This window comes from Patella vulgata, chromosome 4 (assembly GCF_932274485.2).
Source record: "Patella vulgata chromosome 4, xgPatVulg1.2, whole genome shotgun sequence".
NCBI lineage: Eukaryota > Metazoa > Mollusca > Gastropoda > Patellidae > Patella > Patella vulgata.
This window is the reverse complement of record NC_065882.2, coordinates 30,201,237-30,216,871: the sequence shown is the minus strand read 5'-3', so window position 1 is coordinate 30,216,871 and position 15,635 is coordinate 30,201,237. Positions and strand designations below refer to the sequence as shown.

General features: G+C 35.5%; 1 protein-coding gene across 1 annotated transcript in view; it reads right to left on the bottom strand.

The window, feature by feature from the left end:
- LOC130012428 (mucin-5AC-like) overlaps nucleotides 1-15,635 on the bottom strand; it is a 539,248-nt gene that overhangs the window by 32,119 nt on the left and 491,494 nt on the right. The gene's annotated exons all lie outside the window — the stretch shown is intronic.

Sequence of the window (15,635 nt, the reverse complement as noted above, 5' to 3'; positions counted from 1 at the left end):
CTTGACCAATTCTAACAACATAAGAAATAAAATCTTTGTCAGCTAACTTGCAACAGTATGAAAATTTGTGTCGAAAGTTACCAAAAACTTCAGTTTTTATTGGGATACATCGGCGAATTATTCAGGTACCCAATCGCCTATATTGTTATTCAAAGGGTCAATATATCAACTCCAGCTCCCTTTCAACCCCCTTTGCCAAAATATTCAGTGTCGGTGTGGTTTGGTATCCAGTTACAAATCCAAGATGGCGCCTCGCAGTGAATTTGGATTTTCGCAAATTCTCGATCTAAAATTTAGATCGTGATTATTTAAGCATTTGTTTTTCTATGAAAAATGAGAAATTTCAATTCAAATGATGAAAGTCAACAATTATGTAAAACAGACCCAATTTCCATGAAAATCACCTATTTGACCTTGACCGTTACCTTCAATCGCAAGGTCATCAGGGATACATGCAAGTTGCTCTATCAACAAACCATATCTCATTCGAAAATATCGAAAAACAAATGAGTTAGATTTGGGATTTCAAAAATTTTCTTGTAGGACATTTTACCGAAAGTAAAGGGGCATAACTCTTATCGTTATTTAAGCAGACAGATTCATACCACAATTAAAAATCATGTGTCAGCAAAATATTCAAATCCCGTACGTAATAACAATAGGTGCACCTCGATATTTTTTATATTTAATTCTCCCGTCTTCATTAGCCCAGTTGAAGCAGAGTAGTAGGACGTTAAACCCCATTTCATTCATTCTATTTAATTCCCTTATGGTATTCAAAGTTATGTTATTTATATTCGTACGAAATTATGTGTTTTTGTAATATATTGATTGAATGAAAGCTTGCCGATCCTGCTTCGTCTTCAAATTCACAGCAGTAATATTCCTTCAAAATAACGTGTCTTCGTTTATACGACAGCAAATGAATGAAGAGCTTCCGAAATAAAAATAGTTTGTGATGTCAAAACATCTTTTTCTTCTTTATAAAATGTCGACAAAATATTCAGATCCGCACGTAATAAAAATAGAAACACCTCACTATTTTGTTTATGGACACTCTACAGGTCACAATTTTTATCCATTTTCAACAAAACTTGAAATATAGGTTTATGTCCCTAAGATCTCGCTTACTTTCGATATTGGCATGTATCGGACCGTAACTTCGTGGACTATGGCCCCTTATTTTATGAAAAATCATGTTTTAGCTTTTATCCGATTTTAATGAAACTTAAAAGATATGTTTATAACCCAAAGATCTCAGTTCCTTTCGATATTCCCGCATATCGGACGTTAACGTCCTGGATTATGGCCCATGATTGTACAAAAAGTCGCGTTTTTAGCTTGTAGCCCCCTCTAGAGGTCACAATTTTTATTCGATTTCAAAAAACATTTTAATATATCACTTTTACACGCTAATGATGGCGGAGCTCTAATTTCGTGAAAATCGGACGAAACTGCAGGACAAAATGGCAGCTCCTCGTACGCAAATAGTGTAAAAGTATGTAATTCCAGGGTTGTGGACACGCTCGAGGTCACAATTTTTGTATGATTTTGATGAGATTTGAAATATATGTTTAGATCCCAAAGATCTCGGTCCCTGTCGATATTCGCGCATATAGTCACCGTAACTTTGTGGAATATGGCCCCCGATTTTACAAAAAATCGCGTTTTTAGCTTGAAGTTCTTCTAGATGTCATAATTTTTATGCGATTATAAAAAACGTTTCAATATATCACCGTTACGCCTTAATGACGACGAACTTCGAATTTCATGGAAATCGGACCGAAACTGCTGGACAAAATGGCTGCTCCTCATACGCAAATAGTGTAAAAATATGTAATTCCAAGAGTGTGGACACTCTAGAGAACATAATTTTTTTATCCGATTTTGATAAAACTTAAAATGTATGTTTATATTGCAAAGATCTCGGTTCCGTTCGATATTCACTCATATCACACCGTAACTTCCTGAGTTATGACCCCTGAATATACGAAAAATCACGTTTTTTTAGCTTGTAGCCCCTCTTGATGTCACAATTTTTATTCAACTTGATGAAACTTTTATATATACTTTTATATCCCTAAGATCTTGGTTCCTTTTGATATTGTCGCATGTCGGACTGTAACATACTGGATGATGGCCCCTGATTGTACGAAAAATCGCTTTTTATTTTGCTTGTTCAATGTCCATCTCTTCAAAAATGTGGGCGTATCTTGCATGGCGACCGGTTATTCATTATTTAATTCCCGTGTGGTATTTAGATTTATGTCAGTAATATTCCTACAAAATTACGTGCTTTCGTAATACGATAGAATGAAATTTGCCGATCCGTGCCTGCTTCAATCAAATTCACGGCAGTATTATTCCTCCAAAATTACGAGTCTTTGTTTATACGGCAGCAAATGAAAGAAAGACGTCCGAAATGAGAATTACTTGTGGTAATGTTAAATCATTTTCGTAAAATGGTACTTTAAAATTACATTGATAGTTACATCGCTTCTAAAAGGCATACAGAACTTTAGCATATGGCGTACGACACCGTTAACATATAACACATACAGTAGTTTCGTAGTAAGCACTGACTTATATGGTAAGCGATTTTTGTGCGATAATCGATATCGCGGGAAAGTGCCACTGTAGATGGGAATTTATATGGTGTCTTAAAAGAAGTAGTTTCATTACTGAAACAAGCCAACAGTGAGGCTGATGTCCCCCGCCAAAACCTCCAAATAAAATAGATGACACATATTAATTAATCGCACATCTATTTTTTTCAAAAGTATCGAGCAATCAAACTGATTATCAACTATACACTAAGTTTCATCACTCTCTATCAGATAGAATCAAAGTTATCTTGTCCCAAAGCATCGACCAAGGAAATTGCTTATCACTGCTTAGCTTTAGCTTGATATGTTAATCATTGAACTCAGTCAAGACGGACATCTACATCAAGTTTAAATATTCTACCTCAATTAGAAGCAGAGTTGTTATGTTCCAAAGTCTTGGCCAATTAAAATGCTTATTGCTCTTTAGCCTAAGCAGAAAACTATACACCAGGTTTCATCACTCTCACTTAATTATAACTAAAGTTCTCATGTCCCAAAGCATCAATCAATCAAATTGCATATCTCTGCTTACCCTAAGCAGAAAATGCTCATCTTCGCACTCCATCAAGTCATTGACATCATAAACACCTACATCAAGTTTGAACATTCTAGCTCAATTAGAAGGAGAGTTATTGTGTTCCAAGGTCTCGGCCAATCAAATTGGTTATTGCTCTGCTTACTCTAAGCAGAAAATGCTCAATATCGAACTTAGTCAAGATATTGATGTAATAAATCAATACACCAAGTTTCATCACTCTCACTTAATTGGAACTAAAGTTATCGTGTCCCAAAGCATCAACCAATCAAATTGCTTATCTCTACTTACCCTAAGCAGAAAATGCTCATTTTCACACTCCATCAAGGCAATGACCTAATAAACACCTACACCAAGTTTGAACATTTTAGCGCAATTAGAAGGAGAGTTATTGTGTTCCAAAGTCTCGGCCAATCAAATTGCTTATCACTCTGCTTACCCTGAGCAGAAAATGCTCATTATCGAACTTAGTCAAGGTATTGATGTAATGAAACTATACACCAAGTTTCATCACACTCACTTAATTAGAACTAAAGTTATCGTGCCCCAAAGCATCAACCAATCAAATTGCTTATCTCTGCTTACCCTACGCAGAAAATACTCATCTTTGAACTCCATCAAGGCATTGACCTAATAAACACCTACACCAAGTTTGAACATTCTAGGTCAATTAGAAGGAGAGTTATTTTGTCCCAAAAAGTGTGACAGACAGACGGACGGACAGACGGATGTACAGACAGACAGACGGACGAACCCGGTGGTGGTCAATTAGCTAAAAGTGAGGCTGATGTCCCCTAGCTACCTCAATCCCCTACAAAATAGATGAAACTGATTATTTACTTGCACACAGTCTCAAGAAACCTATACATTAAACATACATTATGCAAGAGCTAGATCTGCCTATTGCAGGTCTTTAGGCCTGAAATGTTATCAAAACAAGGCATTGACCTAATAAACACATACACCAAGTTTGAACATTCTAGCTCAATTAAAAGTTATCGTGTCCCAAAGCATCAACCAATCAAATTGCTTATCTCTGCTTACCCTAAGCGGAAAATGCTCATCTTCGAACTCCATCAAGGCATTGACCTAATCAACACATACACCAAGTTTGAACATTCTAGCCCAATTAGGAAGAGAGTTATCGTGTCCCAAAGCATCAACCAATCAAATTGCTTATCTCTGCTTACCCTAAGCGGAAAATGCTCATCTTCGAACTCCATCAAGGCATTGACCTAATAAACACATACACCAAGTTTGAACATTCTAGCTCAATTAGGAAGAGAGTTATTGTGTCCCAAAAAGTGTGACGGACAGACAGACGGACAGACAGACGACAGACAGACAGACAGACGGACAGACAGACGGACGAACCCATTTTAATAGTCCCCTGCTTTCTTCGAAAGGCGGGGGACAAAAAAGTTAAAGGTTTAATAGGATGTTATATACTATTAAGATAATATGTGACATCAAGGATTAGTTTCTACGTGCTGTCGGTTGATATCAATGAGATTAAATTGTCCGGCAATGGAGAAACCATCGAGGTAATCACGTAGATAAAGGTTGATACTCAGTCTTATTGGATTGATAAATAGTCCTACAAAAGAGAAGCAATGACTTCTGTTCAAGACTAGATTGATGAAATGGCGTAGGACATGTACGGACGAAATCCCAACACTTAAAAAGCGGAAATTTGACGCGAAAAGTGACGAATTTCGCAACTTTCAACACAAATTTTCATATTGTTGGAGGTTAGTTGACAACGATTTTATTTTTTATGTTGTTAGAACAGTTCAAGCTGCGAATAAAACGATTTTCATTTTTATCATAAACCCTACTCCAGTGGAGTTATTGCAATTTGAAGAAAGGGTATAATTCAGGTGTCTGCAGACACGTATTTTGTGTAGTGTCATGACACCTACAGAAAGAGAGGTTGCACTGGGTGACCATTATAATATGGGAGGGTGAGACCCGGACTATAATTACCAACCAAAACTTAGTTCGCCATTTGTCGATTAACGGCTATAGCAATGCTACAAAAATGGTCGAAATTTGACCGGAAAATGGCGAAAATTAGCCGAAAAACGTAATCGGGCTGTATCTCAGAAATGGTTGATTTCTAAAATCGGCGATTTTGGCTGTAGAGTAGGCTCGATGGGTCGACCAAACCCTGTAAATATGAACTTGATCGGCCGACCCCCACCTTCGAACCTTCTGCATGTTTTTCTAGTGGAATGGCTCTTAAAAAGTTTAAAACACTTTCCATAAATAAAGGTTATGAATAATTTACAAGAAAATTTGACAAAATCAAATAATTAGTTCAGAAAAATATTTCATTTACACTATTATAGACATAATTTGTAGCGTAAATATAGATAGGATGAGAGAAAGGAATTCCAGGGGGCGTTACCTGCCCTCTGCATGTGGTACATGTAAATATGGTGCCATGCACAGGTGTGAAGTTGTGTTTTGATATTCAATTTATTACAGATATTTTAGAATCTAAATTCTACACCTCGAGGCCTGTTATAAATAATAAGTTGTTAGGGATGGGTGGGGTGGGTGAGATGGGGTGGGCATGTGAGAGCGGTAACTGTTTTCGAACCATTACAACAAATATTTCATGTACACGTTCCAGCATTTTTAAATAATAAATTTAAAATACCAAATAAAATAAGTATGTTTGTATGTATGAGATACAGTGAATATTGTTTTACCTGCCAAACATTGAGGAGTTAATAATGTCTGATTAGAAGAACTGTTTATAGATTCATCGGGTAGATCTATTTCAGGAAAATCATCATCTAAACTTTCTTCATCTGATACATAACACTTCTTTCTCTTAACTTTAATATTTTTTAAATTAAAATATTCACTCAACCCAATACCCAATCATATAAGCCAATATATGTAATTTCTACAAGCCAGCCAGAAAGCTCTATTCTATTAACAGTCAACCAAATCTCCCGCATCATGCAAATGATTGAATTCTTTTAATATAAATATCTAAGAATTATGCATTTCTTTATTTCACTGCTTTAAACTCAAACTAAATGTTCATTCAATACATGTATTAATAGTTTCACATGAAAACAATTCAATAGTTTGAAGGTTCATTCTTGTAAGTAAGCCTAACCAGCAGCTGCCAGGCAGGATATGCCCACATTTTCCAAGAGATGGATAGAGAAAAAGCTAAAAACAAACACGATTTTTTATACAATCAGGTGCAATAATCCAGAAAGTTATGGCCTGAAATGTGCAAATATCAAAAGGGACTGATATCTCTGGGATATAAAGATATGTTTTAAGTTTCATCAAAATCAGATAAAAATTGTGACCTCTAGAGGGTCCACAACCTTCGTATTACACACTTCTACACAATTTGCGTACAAAGAACGGCCATTTTATTGGGCAGTTTCATTTCAATTTTTCCGAAATTCGAATTCATCCTTCATTAAGGTGGAGTGATGTATTTAAACGTTTTTTAAAGTCAGAAAAAAATTGTGACCTAGAGAATCCGCTAGTTAAAAATGCGATATAATCCAGGGGCTATAATCCAGGAAGTTCAGTTCGGGTATCTGCGATTATCAAAAGAAACCAAGATCTTAGTGTGTAATGGTGATATATTCATACGTTTTTTTTAAATCAAATAAAAATTGTGACCTCTACAGGGACCACAAGCTAAAAACGTGATTTTTTGTTCAAACAAGGGCCATAATTCGGGAAGTTAAGATCCGATATGCTCGAATATCAAAATGAACCAATATCTTTGGGTAATAAACATGTATTTCAAATTTCATGGGTCCACAACCTTGTTTTACCAGATGTTTACACTATTTGCATCAAGGGGCGGCCATTTTGTCCGGCAGTTTTCGTCCAATTTTCGCGAAATGTGAACACAACAAACATTACGGCGTAATGTTGATATATTCAAGAGTTTTTTTAAATTGGATAATAATTGTGACCTTTAGAGGGACCACAAGCTAAAACATGATTTTTCGTACAATCAGAGGCCATAATTCAGGAAGTTACGATCCGATATGCACGAATATTGAAAGGAACCAAGATCTTTGGGTTATAAAATTTCATTTCAAGTTTCATCAAAATCAGATCAAACTTGTGGCCTCTAGAGGGTCCACAACTTTGATATACCAGATGTTTACACTATTTGCGTACAAGGGGCGGGCCATTTTGTCCGTCAGTTTTGGTCTGATTTTCATGAAATTCAAACTCACGACAAAATTACGGTGTAACCGGGATATATTCAAATGTTTTTTTAAATTGGATAATAATTGTGACCTCTAGAGGGACCACAAGCTAAAAACACGATTTTTCATACAATCAGGAGCCATAATTCAGGAAGTTACGATTCGATATGTTCGAAAATGAAAAGGAACCAAAATATTTGGGTTATAAACATGCATTTCAAGTTTCATCAAAATCATATGTAAATTGTGACCTCCAGAGGGTCCACAAGCCTGATAGACAATATTTTGACACTATTTGCAAATGGGGGGCGGCCATTTTGTCTGTCAGTTTCGGTCCGATTTTACGAAATTCGAACTCAACCATCCTCCGGGTGTAACGGTGATATATTCAAACGTTTTTTTTTAAATCGGATAATAATTGTGACCTCTATAGGGTCCACAATCTAAACACGTGATTTTTCGTACAATCAGGGGACATAATTCAGGAAGTTATGATTCGATATGTACGGAAATGAAGAGTAATGATTCGATATGTACGGAAATGAAGAGTAACTAAGATATTTGGGTTATAAACATGCATTTCAAGTTTCATCAAAATCAGATGATAATTGTGACCTCAGAAGGTCCACAACCCTGATACACAATATTTTGACACTATTTGCAAACGAGGGGCGTCCATTTTGTCCATCAGTTTCCGTCCGATTTTTACGAAATTCAAACTTGGTGATATATTCAAACATTTTTTTAAATCGGATAAAAATTGTGACCTCTATGGAAATGAAATGAAATGGGGTTTAACGTCCTACTGTTCTGCTCCGAACTGGGCTAATAAAGACGGGCATACGCCATACAGTGTGCTATGAGGGAAATTTTGCCCGGACAGCGGCACCACAGCCTACTCTTATATAGAATTCCAACTGTCAAGGGATCTTTTACGTGCACGCCAATGTGTACAAGGAACCTCGGTTTTTCGTCCCATCCCAACGACTAGACAGCTGTCCTTGTCAGACCCTCCATCCTGCATCACTGACAAGAGGGAACCACGCCGGAAAATCTGGATGAACTTTCTCGGCCAATGCAGGGATCGAACACCCGACCTCCAGACTAGCGAGCCAGCGTCTTACCCACTTAGCTACGTGATCCCCGTGACCTCTATAGGGTCCACAAGCTAAAAACGCGATTTTTCGTACAATCAGGGGCCATAATTCAGGAATTTATGGTCCGATATGCGCGAATATCGAAAGGAACCAAAATCTGTGGGTTATAAACATACATTTCAAGTTTAAAAGAAATTGGACAAAAATTGCGACCTCTACCGTGTTCACAAGCTAAAAACGTGATTTTTCGTACAATCGGGGGCCATAATCCATAAAGTTACAGTCTGATACATGCCAATATCGAAAGGAACTGAATTCTTGGGGTGATAAACCTATATTTCAAGTTTCATTGAAATCGAATAAAAATTGTGACCTGTAGAGTTCCCAAACAATTGTGGACAGATGGACGGACAGGGGCGACGACAATATACATCCACATGAAAATGTGGACGTATAAAAACATATAAAGAATTTATAAATAAACATAGTATTGTATAGTATAAGAGATAAGGGTGGCTATGAAGACCTGGTTATACCAGGTGTCAGTGACTAGTTTCGTTCGTATTGAATTCTTCAGACTGATTGGACTCATGTGGCGGGATTTTTTATTTATACTATTCCGAAACATAAGTCCAATCAGTCTGAAGAGTTCAATACGAACGAAACTAGTCACTCTCTGCTTAAGATCTCGTTAAGGTAAATTTTGTTGATCAAATCGGGCAGTCCTCATTCCCCCTTTTTGCCTCGGAATCAACCACCACTTTGACGGAAAATATTCTCTCGGCTAAAAAATCTTTATTCTTTCACCTACCATAGAATCAAATCGGTCCAGAGCTGATCTTGTTGAAAAGAAGCCACTCATTCAACAAAGACACATAACCGAAGGATAACAGGCCTACCTGTCCAGTTAATACAACAGACAATCTCACCTCCATCCACAAAAGAGAGAGACAAACTACAGTAAACCTTGCATAAGTCGGATTCGTATAAGCCGGATCTTTGCTCAACTCGGATGAAATCGTATGGACCCTTTGATCCTGCACATTTTTCTTATTAAATTTCTGCGCATAACTTGGATTTACTATGTCGCATCTTTGCTAAACTCGGATCCAAATGTTCAGTCCATTTGATCTAATTCGGGCTTTTATCCTTTGTCTAAGTCGGATCGGCAGTATGTTCAGAATTTGACTAAGTCAGTTTCATACCAATGGCCTAAAACGCGGTTAGGTATTCCAAAATATTTTCCACTATCATTTTGCCTCAAACACGCCTATTTGACGCGATGCAATAATAGAATTTTCCCTGTCAACAACGGACAATAACAGACATGATAATTTCATGGGCATTATAATTATAATACATGGACTGAATGCATGCTGCACAAAACAGGGAAGTTGGCTGTGCCTTTTGGCCAGTGTTAAACTGCCAATGTAATTTTAATAAAATACTGTTTTATAAAGAAGAAAACAATGCTCCAACAATTCTGTATCTATTTTCATACAAATGACATTTTCAGAAACCCCGAGTCTTTTCTCGGACGATAGCAGTTGAAAATTATGAAATTTCGAAACTTCTTCGCTGACTTCTAGCCTTCGAAAAATGAAAAATTTTGTTTAAAAGACATTTTTTGTTATTTTTCAAAATTTTCAAATTTGACCTACATTTTTGGATACCTGAAGACCATCCGATTCCAAAAATATAATTTTCATTCTGAGTTATCGCCCTTTATTTTTCGAATTTTCCGCCCATTGCCCAACCCTTATATTTTTGGGAAAGAATAAATCAATAGTTCTGAAAGTCCTGGAACATAAAGCTATATAGTCAGACCGCTGGATAAAGCAATTTCAACAACGATCCGGAAACCGGAAGTAGTCGAAATAATGATAGATATTTCGAAAAAAAGGCAAAAAATGGGTTTTTGGGGAAAAACTCTATTTCTCCGTCCATTATCAATGGATTAAACGAATTAAGCTTTCGTTGAGTGGTCCGAGGAATGGACCGTCGAATGACTCCCAATTTATACGGATACTATGACCAAGCAGCAAAATATGACAAGCTGAAAATCAAGTATTTTCTGATTTTAAGCGTTTTTGGACGCCTTTATCTCAAAAACTTAACCTACATTTTTTTTTTAACTTTCTCTATCGAGAGTCCTTTAGTTAGTCTTGTGCATGAAAACATCCAAGAAGTCTTTGAAATGTCTGGAATAGGATAAAAAAGGGACTGAAAATCGAAAAAAGTTGAAAAATCGTGAAATTTTGGAAAATGCTATATTCTTTTATTATTTAATCATATTTTTACGAAAAGGTTACACATTCAGATTGCTGACCTAATTACGATTCTAACGATGTATAATATGTATTGAGTTATTGAAATTTAATTTTCGAGATTTTGACATTTTTGAATTTTTGGCACTTTTGAACATAGGATTTCTCAGGGCCATTTTATCTGATCAGATAATGTAATATATCATTACAGAGCCCTGTGGCTATCTAATTGCCCAAATTGGTTATTAAAACTACCCCGACAATAATCTCCATTATTAAAAAACATTAGTGCTCGTGCGAAAAACTTGATTTCTCCATCAGATCTTAGCGGACCAAAAGAACTAAAATGTCACTGGATAGCCCCATTAATGGACTATCATATGACATCTGAATGATACGATTTAGATGGCTAGAAAATATATTATGGTACGCCAAAAATCTAGTATTTTCCGTTTTGGAGCATTTTAAGAGGCCTTTTTCTCAAACACAACAACTACGTGGACTATGGCGTGAGTCCAAAAATAAAAGCATTGAAATAACATAAGTTGTCCAAAAAGAGCCTCAATCTTGGAAAAAAGTTGAAAAATCCTCAAATTACTGAAAATGCTCTTCTATTATTCTTTGTTTTGAAAACGGCTCAATGGGTGTTTCTAAAACTTCTGGTACAGAAAGTTAACTATCCAAACAACATGTTAACCCTATCCTGACAATGATCCAAAAACCGGAAGTAATTGAAGAAATATCCGATATTTTGAAAAAAACAACTTAAAAAGTAAAAAATGGTGATCTTGCGAAAAAAGTGATTACAACGCCATATTTCAACGAATCAAAACAACTAAAGTGTCATTGGATAGCCCGAACAATGGGCGATCTTATGACATCTCAATGAGATGCTGAAAATCTAGTATTTTCCTTTTTGGAGCCTATTCAGACGCTTTTATCTTGAAAATTACTCTTATTTCCTTTCTTAAACTTCTGTTACTTAGAGTCCTTAGGCTGGTCTGGGGTGTGAATCCAAATTTAAAAGCCTCAATATAGTATAAATGGTCCAAAAGGGCCACAATATTTTAAAAAAGTCGGAAAATCGTTATATCTGTAAATCTGCTTCTTGTGGTATAAGGGAGGTAAAACTGTCCAATGGATCTTCCTGAAACTTCTGGTACAGGAAGTTAAGTTCCCATACCACTTGTTAAATCTATCCCGATAATGATCCGTAAACAGGAAGTAGTCAAAAAAATATTCGATATTTTAAAAAAAAAGACCGTAAAAAAATCGGTGCTCTTGGAACAATCAGGATGTGACCGGATCAAAACATCTAAAGTATCGTTTGGTAGCTCGATAAATAGGCTATTGTATGACACACTTCCTGTCTGATTCCTGAAAGCCGGTTCAGTGCTGCTTGCAGGTCTAGTTATTATTATTATTGTTTTCCGCGGGAGCCTATTTCTCCATGAACGAAAACAGATATCGATCTGGAACCAAATTTTCTATCGGGAAACCATGTGGTGGCTACTTGATAAAACAATTTTGAAACTTCTGCGCATACCGAATTTTGTACTTTTTTCCGGAATTGACAATCGGCCGCGGTTTTGTCAATTCTTTACCTATTTTCAAACAATTGACATTTTCGGAAACCCCGAATCTTTTCCGAGATAATGGCTATCTCACATTTTTCAATTTCGAACACTCATTTATGGCTTTTGTCGTTCGAATTTTGAAAATACGTTGTCTACGAGACAATTTTTGTTATTCTGCGAAAATTTCAAATTTGACCTACATTTTTGGATACCTGAAGTCTATCCGATTCCAAAAATATAAGTTTCATTCAGAGTTATTGCCCTTTATTTTTCGATTTTTCTGCCCATTTTATAACCCTTATATTTTTTTGAAAGCCTCAATTGATGTTTCTGAAACTACTGGAACATAAAGCTATATAGTCAGACCGGTTGGTAAAGCAATTTCAACAACGATCCGGAAACCAAAGTAGTCGAAATAATGATAGATATTTCGAAAAAAATGCAAAAAATGGGTGTTTAGGGGAAAAACTCTATTTCTCCGTCCAATATCAATGGATTAAACGAATTAAGCTTTCGTTGAGTGGCCCGAGGAATGGACTGCCGTATGATGCCCAATTTATACGGATACCATGACCAAGACAAGCTGAAAATCAAGTATTTTCTGATTTTGAGCGTTTTTGGATGCCTTTATCTCAAAAACTTAACCTACATTTTTTTTTAACTTTCTCTATCGAGAGTCCTTTAGTTAGTCTTGTGCATGAAAACATCCAAGAAGTCTTTGAAATGTCTGGAATAGGATAAAAAAGGGACTGAAAATCGAAAAAAGTCGAAAATTCATGAAATTTTGGAAAATGCTATATTCTTTTATTATTTAATCATATTTTTACGAAAAGGTTACACATTCAGATTGCTGACCTAATTACGATTCTAACGATGTATAATATGTATTGAGTTATTGAAATTTAATTTTCGATATTTTGACATTTTTGAATTTTTGGCACTTTTGAACATAGGATTTTTCAGGGCCATTTTATCTGATCAGATAATGTAATATATCATTACAGAGCCCTGTGGATATCTAATTGCCCAAATTGGTTATTAAAACTATCCCGACAATAATCTCCATACGGGACGTATTCCAAAAATGAAGAAAAGGGTTTTAAAAAATTAGCGCTTGTGCGAAAAACTTGAATTCTCCATCAGATCTTAGCGGACCAGAAGAACGAAAGTGTCGCTGGATAGCCCCATTAATGGATTATCATATGACATCTGAATGATACGATTTAGATGGCTAGAAAATAAATTATGGTACGCCGAAAATCTAGTATTTTTCTGTTTTAGAGCATTTTGAGACGCCATTTTCTCGAAAACAAAAACTATGATTTTTCTTAAAATTTTTTTACTCAGAGTCCTATCGGTGGACTATGGCGTGAGTCCAAAAATAAAAGCATTGAAATAATATAAGTGGTCCAAAAAGAACCTCAATCTTGGAAAAAAGTTAAAAAATCCTTAAATTACTGAAAATGATCTTCTAATTTTCTTTCTTTGGAAAACAGCTGAATGGATTATTCTGAAACTTCTTGTACAGAAGGTAAGGTAACCAAACAACTTGTTAAAGCTATCCCGACAATGATCCAAAAACCGGAAGTAGTCGAAAAGATTTCCGATATTTTGAGAAAAAAAAAAGTAAAAAAATGGCGATCTTGCGAAAAAAGTGATTACTACGCCAGATTCCACCGAATCAAAACAACTAAAGTGTCATTGGATAGTTCGAACAATGAACGATCTTATGACATCTAAATAGTAAAAATTTGCGGGTTAGGCAATATATAATGGAACGCTGAAAATCTATTATTTTCTTTTTTTGAGCCTATTCAGACGCCTTTATTTCGAAAAATTCTCTTCTTTCCTTTCTTAAACTTATGTTACTTAGAGTCCTAACGGTGGGCTATGGTGTGAATCCAAATTTAAAAGCCTCAATATAGTATAAATGGTCCAAAAGGGCCACAATCCTTAAAAAAAAGTCGAAAAACCGTTATATCTGTAAATCTGCTTCTAATGGTATAAGGGAGGTAAAACTGTCCAATGGATCTTCTGAAACTTCTGGTACAGGAAGTTAAGTTCCATACCACTTGTTAAATCTATCCCGATAATGATCCGTAAACAGGAAGTAGTCAAAAAAATATTTGATATTTAAAAAAAAAAGACAGTAAAAAAATCGGTGCTCTTGCAACAATCGGGATTTCACCGTCTGGTGTGACCGGATCAAAACATCTAAAGAATCGTTTGGTAGCTCGATAAATGGGCTATTGTATGAAACATTTCCTGTCTGATTCCTGAAAGCCGGTTCAGTGCTGCTTGCAGGTCTAGTTATTATTATTATTGTTTTCCGCCTATTGAGATTACTAAAATTATTATTATTATTATTATTATTATTTACCGCGGGAGCCTATTTCTCCATGATCGGAAACAGATATCGATCTGGAACCAAATTTTCTATCGGGTAACCATCTGGTGGTTACTTGATAAAGTATTTTTGAAACTTCTGCGCAGACCGGAAGTGGCCGAATTTTGAACGGTAGCAATAAATCAAAAAGCGGCCGTGGTTTCGCCAATTCTTTACCTATTTTAAAACAATTCACATTTTTGGAAACCTTGAATCTTTTCCGAGACAATGGCTATCTCACATTTTTGAATTTCAAACATTCATCTATGGCTTTTGTCGTTCGAAATTTGAAAATTTAAATTTTTACAAAAAACTTTTTTATTTATGAATATTTTATAGTCGTGTTTTACACAAAATTAACGAGTCATCTGACTTGGGTAAAAATGTGAAATTTTTGGGTCTCAGTAATTTTCCTTATCCACAATTGGCTAATTCAGTTTTTCATTCTTAGATTAATTATTTATTGCTCGATTTGTATAAACCAAAGTTCATATACTCCGTTGTCTCAATTGTCATTTTTTTTGTTACCGATAGAGATATCTGTCGGCACCGGAAGTGGCTTAATTTTACCAAAAACTACAATTTTGACACTTAGGTACCATTTTTCGAAAGCAAATATTATTTTTTTTAAAAACTGATATAACTGAAAGAGTGTGCCCTTTAAAGGCGCACAAAATGTTGGGATCGTTTTTTTTAATTTCGATTTCATTTTCGAGCAAATTTGATTAAGAGGTGAAAAAAGGTGTAAAATTGACCTATTTACAACCCATTCAGGCTTTTCAGATTTTAAAATATTTCTACGTAACTTTTATAAACTTGTAGCTATAATCCATACGAAGAAAATGTATGTTAAAATTAGTTTGTAATATAAGCAGTTACCTAGAAATGGGCAATTTTGCATAAGTCACTGTTTTCGTTATTTTGCCTGTAAAATAGTCAATTATTATTGGATTTTCACA